This window comes from Choristoneura fumiferana, chromosome 4 (genome assembly GCF_025370935.1).
Source record: "Choristoneura fumiferana chromosome 4, NRCan_CFum_1, whole genome shotgun sequence".
Lineage (NCBI taxonomy): Eukaryota > Metazoa > Arthropoda > Insecta > Lepidoptera > Tortricidae > Choristoneura > Choristoneura fumiferana.
Genome location: NC_133475.1, coordinates 8,758,031 through 8,766,239, shown reverse-complemented (window position 1 = coordinate 8,766,239; position 8,209 = coordinate 8,758,031).

The following is an 8,209-nucleotide window of genomic DNA, read 5'->3' as shown; positions in this document are numbered from 1 at the left end:
AAAAATACTCCAAAAAACCAATCATGATATAGATATTATGTAAATAAAAAAAAAAAAAAAATACGATGATTTGAATTTTAATGCCATATGTACCAAAATAAATGACAAAATGACATTGCAATGTTTCACAACGAAAATCAAAATGACATTTACGGCGATATGATCTAATATGATTAGTGATAGATAACATTCTATATATATAGGGGATACATGAGCGGTAACGTTATGTATTCAAGAGCCAGTTTAGGCCGGTGCAACCTGGCATCGGTCAATGATTTCGTCGCCAATTGGGGAATATCCATTGGCCCGATGGTCAATATCTCGAAATTAGAAGCGGAAATATAGAATTCGTATACTGACACGACTGCCATGTTTTAAAACTGTATTTTACTTTTGGTAGAATCGTTCTTCAATTGACGAGATATCTACATATGTATAATGAAAAAAAAAAACTAAATAAAATTCTATGGTACAAATCCAAATAAGTCGACTGTTCAGTCGACGTTTACTTAGGACCATCAGTTCGATATAAAACTGGCGAGACTAGTTTGTACTTGGATTTGTTGATTGATGTAATAATTGAAAAAAAAAAACAATAGAGCTTATGTTTGGTTGCCAACCCAGTCTATTGGTTATCCACTTAACAAAGCTTCAATGAACAATATAAGGCGCATTTAGACTAAATAAGCACTCTATGCACGATCTGTTACCTTTTTTGGAGTAAAATAGAGACAAGAAGGAAGACAAGTACCTAAGAGTCAAATTCGCATGGAGAAGGTTCCGTACGATAAATAGGTACAGTCAATTACAAAAGAGATGTATCCATGTCAATCTTACAAAATGACAACCAAACCTTACATTATGTAAATGTATAATCATCGACTGGTTTGTTGGTTGTAGACGGAGAGCGGACTGCAAAATTTCGTACCTACTTGATACCGCGATGAAACGCACAATGGTTTCCCATAAAACTGATGCTGAGTTTGATAGTCTGCCGCGGCGGAACTTTGCCGAAAGTACCAAAAAAATAGTCACTTCCGATACGAAAAAAGGGGCGTCATTTAACCCATTTGATACTGAAATAATAGTCATGGCATCAGTTAGGAATTTACTGTTAGATACAGAAAAGCAAAATATGTCAGTATTTATTTTGCCGGAAGTGGTCGGCAGACGCTCTCAAAGGTAAATTTCTTAACTAAATTCCTAACTGATGCCATCACTATTATTTCAGTATCAGATGGGTTAAATGACGCCCCTTTTTTTCGCACCGGAAGTGACTATTTTTTGGTACTTTCGGCAAGTCCGCCCCCGGCAGACTATCAAATTCAGACTCAGCATCAGTTTTATGGGAAACCATTGTGCGTTTCATCGCGGTATCAAGTAGGTACGAAATTTTGCAGTCCGCTCTCTGTCTATTGGTCGAAGGTTTAAAATGCAATAATTATGTACCTATCCCGGAATGCTTCCTCCGAATGTATACTAACAAGCCTCTTTTACTTTACATACCGATATGTTGTGTATGATTATGACAAATAAAGCAAATGTTCAATGTTCCAAAGAAATGTCACTAACACACTAACCTATTTAAATAATAACATAATAATAATCCAGACGAGAAAAACAAATATTATTTGTCTAACTGAGAAAGGTGTATACGTGTGCAATGACAAGTGCGTAGTGCGTGAAACGTAAGTTTTTTTTTTAAGTTTAGCGCTATTTATTTTATTTATTTAATGAAACAAACCCGGATAACTCACGTCTTAAATCGAGTTTGGCTCGACAATTTATTGATATACTTATTTTTTTTGATACAGCTAAATTTCCTTGATATTTATACTACCTAGATATAATCTATGCAATATGTAATACTAGCGTTTACCCGCGGCTTCGCACGCGTTAATCATTAGATACAGCAGTTGAATTAAAATTCCGGGATTTTATTAAATTCTCGTGGGAATTCCCTAAAATTTCATTGACGTATTATAACAACCATGCCAAATTTCATGACTCTAAGCCCAGCGGTTGCTATTTCGAGATTTTATCCCTATCCCGTGGGAAAATTGGGATAAAAAGTAGCCAATTTGTTATTTCAAATGTCCAGCTATCTACATAACAAATTTCATGACTCTTAAGCTCAGCGGTTGTTTTTTCAAGATTTTATTCCTATCCCGAGGGAATATCGGGATAAAAAGTATCTTATGTGTTATTCCACACGTCCAGCTATCTACATACCGAATTTCATGACTATTAAGCCCAGCAATTGTTATTTTAAGATTTATTCCTATCCCGAGGGAATGTCGGGATAAAAAGTATCCTACGTTTTAATCCAGGTTATAAACTAACTTTTTGGCTTTTTGCCAAATTTCATCCAAATCCGTCCAGGCGTTTCAGCGTGAAGAAGTAACAAACATACTCACTCACTCACTCACAAACTCACTCACTCACAAACTCACTCACTCACAAACTCACACACTCACTGACTCACTCACTCACTCACTCACAGAATTTCACATTTATAATATTAGTAGGATGGTAATGAATGCGATAATAACTCTACTTATCTGCTTTAGTTGTACAGTCACGTCTAAAAGTATGTATACACAAAAAAAATTGAAAAATATGTAGCCACACATTTTCATCATAAATATGTATCTATTACTGACACCAAATTGTATTCATTAAACTGTTTCAGTATTATGTAATCACAAAATGATTCAGAAAGTTGCATACTTAAATAAATTCCATTTAAATGTATCCACCTCGTAGGCAAAAATAAGTATACATGAATGGGTTCCATATACATATAACCACACCAATTTGGCAAATATTTGTATACGCCGTTTGATTCATAAATATGTATCCAGACTGCAACAACAAACCTTGTCTGACTGGCATAGAATCGTAAGTTGTATATTTAACTGATTTGACAATTCACGAAAACAGTGCGGACTTGTCACTGCATACGTCTATCTCACGATTATTCTATGACGCACTTGACAGTCCTTAGCTTGAATTGACTTGTAAATATTGAGTATTTCAGTTTAGGGTCATTCTCAGAAAGGTGCACTAAGCATTTTTTTGTTTTTATTTTAATTTTATTTTAATTTTAATTACAATGATTAAAGATTGCAAATTATAGATGCTTCAGTGGATCTGTCCTCAGTGGATGACCCGAACAACTTGATCGCTTTGGCTTAGTCGATATTAATGACCACTCTGGACGTTTCCAAGTATTTGGTGATCTTGATGGTGTATAAAAAATTAAATATATCCATACCAAATTTGATCCAGCTCACTCCAGTCAGTTCATCCCCCATTTTCTCCCCTTAAGGGTTTCTTTTGGAGATAAAAACTAAGTACCCTATGTTCAGCCCCTTGACAGTCGAAACCAGTCGGTTTCGACGTGATACCGGAACAGACAGAGTTACTTTCAATTCATCACTCCATAGTATAAAACAAAGTCGCTTTTTTTGTCTGTACGCTTAGATCTTTCAAACTACGCAACGGATTTTGATGCGGTTTTCACAAATAAATAGTGTGATTCACGGTGTCTATGTATACCGTAACCGTGTTGTGCCGGAACGGGTCACCAGTATATAATATTATTTTAATGGAGTATGGATTCGTAGTATGTATGTCCCTGCCCGCATGCAGGTTACGAAAGAGACAAAACAGTAATTCTTCAAAACGAATCAAAATATCAAATCGTGTTTACATATTTATGAATCAAACGGCGTATACAAATATTTGCCAAATTGGTGTGGTTATATGTATATGGAACCCATTCATGTATACTTATTTTTGCCTACGAGGTGGATACATTTAAATGGAATTTATTTAAGTATGCAACTTTCTGAAGCATTTTGTGATTACATAATACTGAAAAAGTTTAATGAATACAATTTTTTGGTGTCAGTAATAGATAAATATTTTTGATACAATGTATGACTACATATTTATGCAACCTTGTTTTTGTATACATATTTTTAGACGTGACTGTACGCCACCACTGAATCACGATTAGTACACCAACAACCTTACATTTTCATTATTATGATGAATTTTAGATTGGAAGTTAGACAGTCATCTATAAAGAATGTGTACAGTTTTGGACCTTATTTTATTACAATGTATTAAGGTAAAAAAGTGGATACTCGTAGATCTCTTATTAGTCGATTGGTCAAGGACATTGGCGATTTTTTAATCGTCAAAATAAAACAGCAGGGCTACTACGAAACTCGAAACTCGAAGTTCGTATCATACCATCCCTCTCCCTCTCGTATTAAATAGTATAAGGGCCTGTTTCACCATCTGTCGACTAACTTTAAGTGCCAGATAAAAGTAATACCGTCTTTGTTTATTCGGACAAAACAAACAGAGACGGCATCACTGATATCCGTCACTTAAAGTTAGTCAACAAGTGGTGAAACAGGCCCTAAGTGTCAGAGGGACCGCACGACACGAACTTCGAGTTTCGAGTTTCGTGGTAGCCCTGCTGAAGGAAGAGAAATAGGGGAACAAAATTAGTTCTCAATAGTTTCGCAACCACCCTTACTACTATTATAAATGCGAAAGTGAGTATGTGTCTTTGTCTGTTACGCTTTCATGTTTAAAGTAGGTACTCAACCGAACGTGATGAAGTTTGGTACGGACGGATATTATTTGAGGGTACCCCTTGTTTACGCATATTTTTTGTCATAATTCTATTTTGAATATTCTGTTTACGCATAATACGAGTAGTATTTATGTCGAAACTGTTATATTACGCAGAACTCTTTTACGCATAACCAATGTAAGCCGAATGGGCTTTACGCATAATTTGCGAACTCCGAATATTGTTTAGACAGAAAATGACTTACGCATAAATTAGTTACGCAGAAAGTTAGTTACTATAGTAGATTGTACAACAAGAGCATAAAACGAGCCAATTTGCCCGAGACGTTCGAATAGTTTTACACTCTACTTTTCACTTCGATGGCGAGGAAAAGAAATAGCAACGCTGGAAACAATTATTAACTTACTATGTACCTTTTATTGTTCACGCATTACTATTATACATAATTATATTTTTTTTAGTTTTATTGATCGCTTTTGATTGATTTTTAGTTTTATATAAATTTTTTTTTTTTAAAAATATGTAGAAATTCTTTGTTTGTGGCTGTTTACACCTAATTGCCTTGGTCTTAGACGAAGATTTTACTTTATGCACTAGAGCATAAAACGTTATTTTACGTCGCCTAGATCCTGCATAAACACGAACTTTACGAGCATGAGAGATGAAAAAGTTTTTTTCAACGTCTCGGGTAAAATGGCTCGTTTTATGCTTTTGTTGTACTATTATTACCTTAACTAGAATAAGAATAAGAATAATTTATTTTAGCAATAAAGTTACATAGTGCACAAAAAATTACAGAAATACACATTTGAATAAAATACAAATAAAATCATCTGACTTTTCGACGGCCTTCGCACTAGACTCTGGGTCTGTATCGCGAGTGCCAAATGAAGTTTTAAAAATACAAAATCCCTAAAAGTAATAAAAGTGAACTTACTTGAAGTGTGTGTATGATTGTGAGTGTGTACATATGTGTGCGTGTGTGTGTGTGTGTTTGTGTGTGGGTGTGTGTGTGTGATGTGTGTATGTATGTGTGTGTGTGTGTGTGTGTGTGTTTGTGTGTGTGTGTTTTTTTTTTTTTACAGGCGTTCAATTGCAGGCTTTAAGGAGATCTTCCGTATCTTGGTAATTCAGTTTAGCTAGATGTTCTTCTATAGCACTTTTTAGCTTGGCAGCAGATAAGTCTTTGGGGTTCTTGATTTTTTTGCAAATTTTGTTGTAAATGTTTACATGGGAGTAGGGAGGCAGATGTCTGGCGAAACTAGATTTGATTGATGGCAGAGGTATGCTATATACGCGGCGAGAGGAGAGGGTAGGAAAGTCATGTCTTACAATTACTTTCCGATGAGTAGTCACGGCTACTTTTGTAATGTATAATTGTCTGACCCTTAACACCTTACATTCCTTATACAGGTCATCAGTGGGAAACCTATAAGGCTTTCTGAGCATAACTTTTAATACAGCACGTTGAGCGATCTCTAAACTTTTTATATTGGATTTTACTATACCACCCCAAGCTGAAAGACAATACAGTAATGCCGATTGACAGAATGCCTTGTAAACCAATATTAAGATGTCTTTTGGTGCTGAATTTCGTAGTGACTTCATTAAAAATATAGCTTTTCTAATCTTTTTCGAAAGGCAAGAGACTTGTTCTTTAAATGAGAGGTGTCTATCAAATTGGATGCCTAAGTATTTAATAGTGTCAGTTTGATCTATTGGAGAACATTTACATGGGGTCTGCAAGGGTTGATCTGAATTTATAGACGAACATGTATGAATGGTAATTTTATGAGCTGTGCTGGGTCTTGTTGCGCGTGTTTTCTGGAAAGTTATGTATTTTGTTTTTTTATTATTTAATGTTAATAGATTTTTATTTAGCCAGGATGATATTTTAGCCATTCCTGTCTCTGCTATTTTGTATGCATCAGCCCAGGAGTCGCCATGGAAAAGAGCAACAGTATCATCTGCATAACAAATTAAATCAGCTCCGTCTAAAGGTACTTTTAGAATATCATTGATGTAGATTAAGAATAAGGTGGGGCCTAATATACTGCCTTGTGGCACTCCGTATTGCACTGGCAGATGTTCGCTTACAAAAGATCCTACCCTGACACAATGGCGACGATTAGTTAGGTAACTATGGAACCAGTTGTAAGAAATACCTCTTATACCCATTTTTTCTAGCTTTTGCATTAGTAAAGGAATCGACACAGTATCGAAGGCTTTAGCGAGGTCTAAAAATATTCCGATGCAATTTTTATTACTATCTAAGGAGTCTACAATTACTGATGTTAAAAGCGAAACAGCATCTTCGGTTGATTTCTTCTGCCTAAATCCGAATTGCGACTCAGAGATGAGGGAATGATGTTCAAGGAATTTTATTAAACGATTACTTACGATTTTTTCTAGTAGTTTTGAGAAAACACTTAGCAGTGTGATAGGCCTGTAATTGCATGGCAATGTCTTATCACCGTCTTTGTGGATAGGGGATATAACACCAAGTTTCCAATCGTTTGGAAATATGCCGCAAGCAAGACTTAGATTGAAAATGTGTGTTAAGGGTTCGACAATTGAAGGTTCAATTAATTTAATTAGTAGTGGCGAACACCCATCTAGGCCTGGCGCACTACCAACTTTGAGTTGCTTAATGTATCCTGTAACTTCAGCCACATCAGTGGGACCTAAGAAAAAAGAATGGACAGGGCCAGAATCAGATGTATATTCAGCTGCGAGTTCCGCTTCAGATTTATTTAGTTTAGTAAGTATCTCATCTGCTAATTTTTTACCAACACAAGAGAAATATTGGTTGCATTTATTAAGTGCGTCAATGGGATCCTTTTTGCTTATTAATTCAGAAGAGTGATTGTGCAGTTTCGAGATGTTACAAACTTTTTTTATGTTTTCCCATAGTTTCTTTGGGTTATTCAGGCTATCGGATAATTGTTTGGCTTCATAATTGCGTTTTAATCTTTGTGTCAAATTATTAAGAAAGTTACGGTAACGCTTGTAAGTTACCTGCATGACTAGATCGGAGGGTTTTTTTTTAGCTTGAAGATGAAGTGAATCACGATTTCTCTGACATCTTAAAATACCTTGTGTGATCCACGGTTTAATATTAAATTTGGAACGGGCTACTATAATTTCTGAAGTACATCTAGTTATAGTGTTATTTATGATGTTAATAAAGTTATTTGCTGCCTCGTTTACATTTTCATTTTTTAGCACTGGAGACCAATCTGTCAATTTCATTTTTAGCATTATTTCACTGTGGTTTACAATAGTTTTGGTTCGCTTATGTGTATCTTTTTTAAAATGTGTGTATGGTAATCCTAGAATACATATGTCATGGTCAGTTATATCTGTGCGAGTTACTAATCCTATTCCAGAGGTACCGTTCCGTACAAAAATGTGGTCTAAACAAGCGTTACCCCTGGTCGGTTGAGTGATGGCAGGTAGTAATTTTGTGCTGTCATGAGACAAATATATTCAGAACAGATCTCGCTACTACTAAGTGTATCTAGATTGATATCACCAGCCACAATTAACATTTTTCCAGTATTGATTTTACTAAGTGTACTATCCAGAGTTACT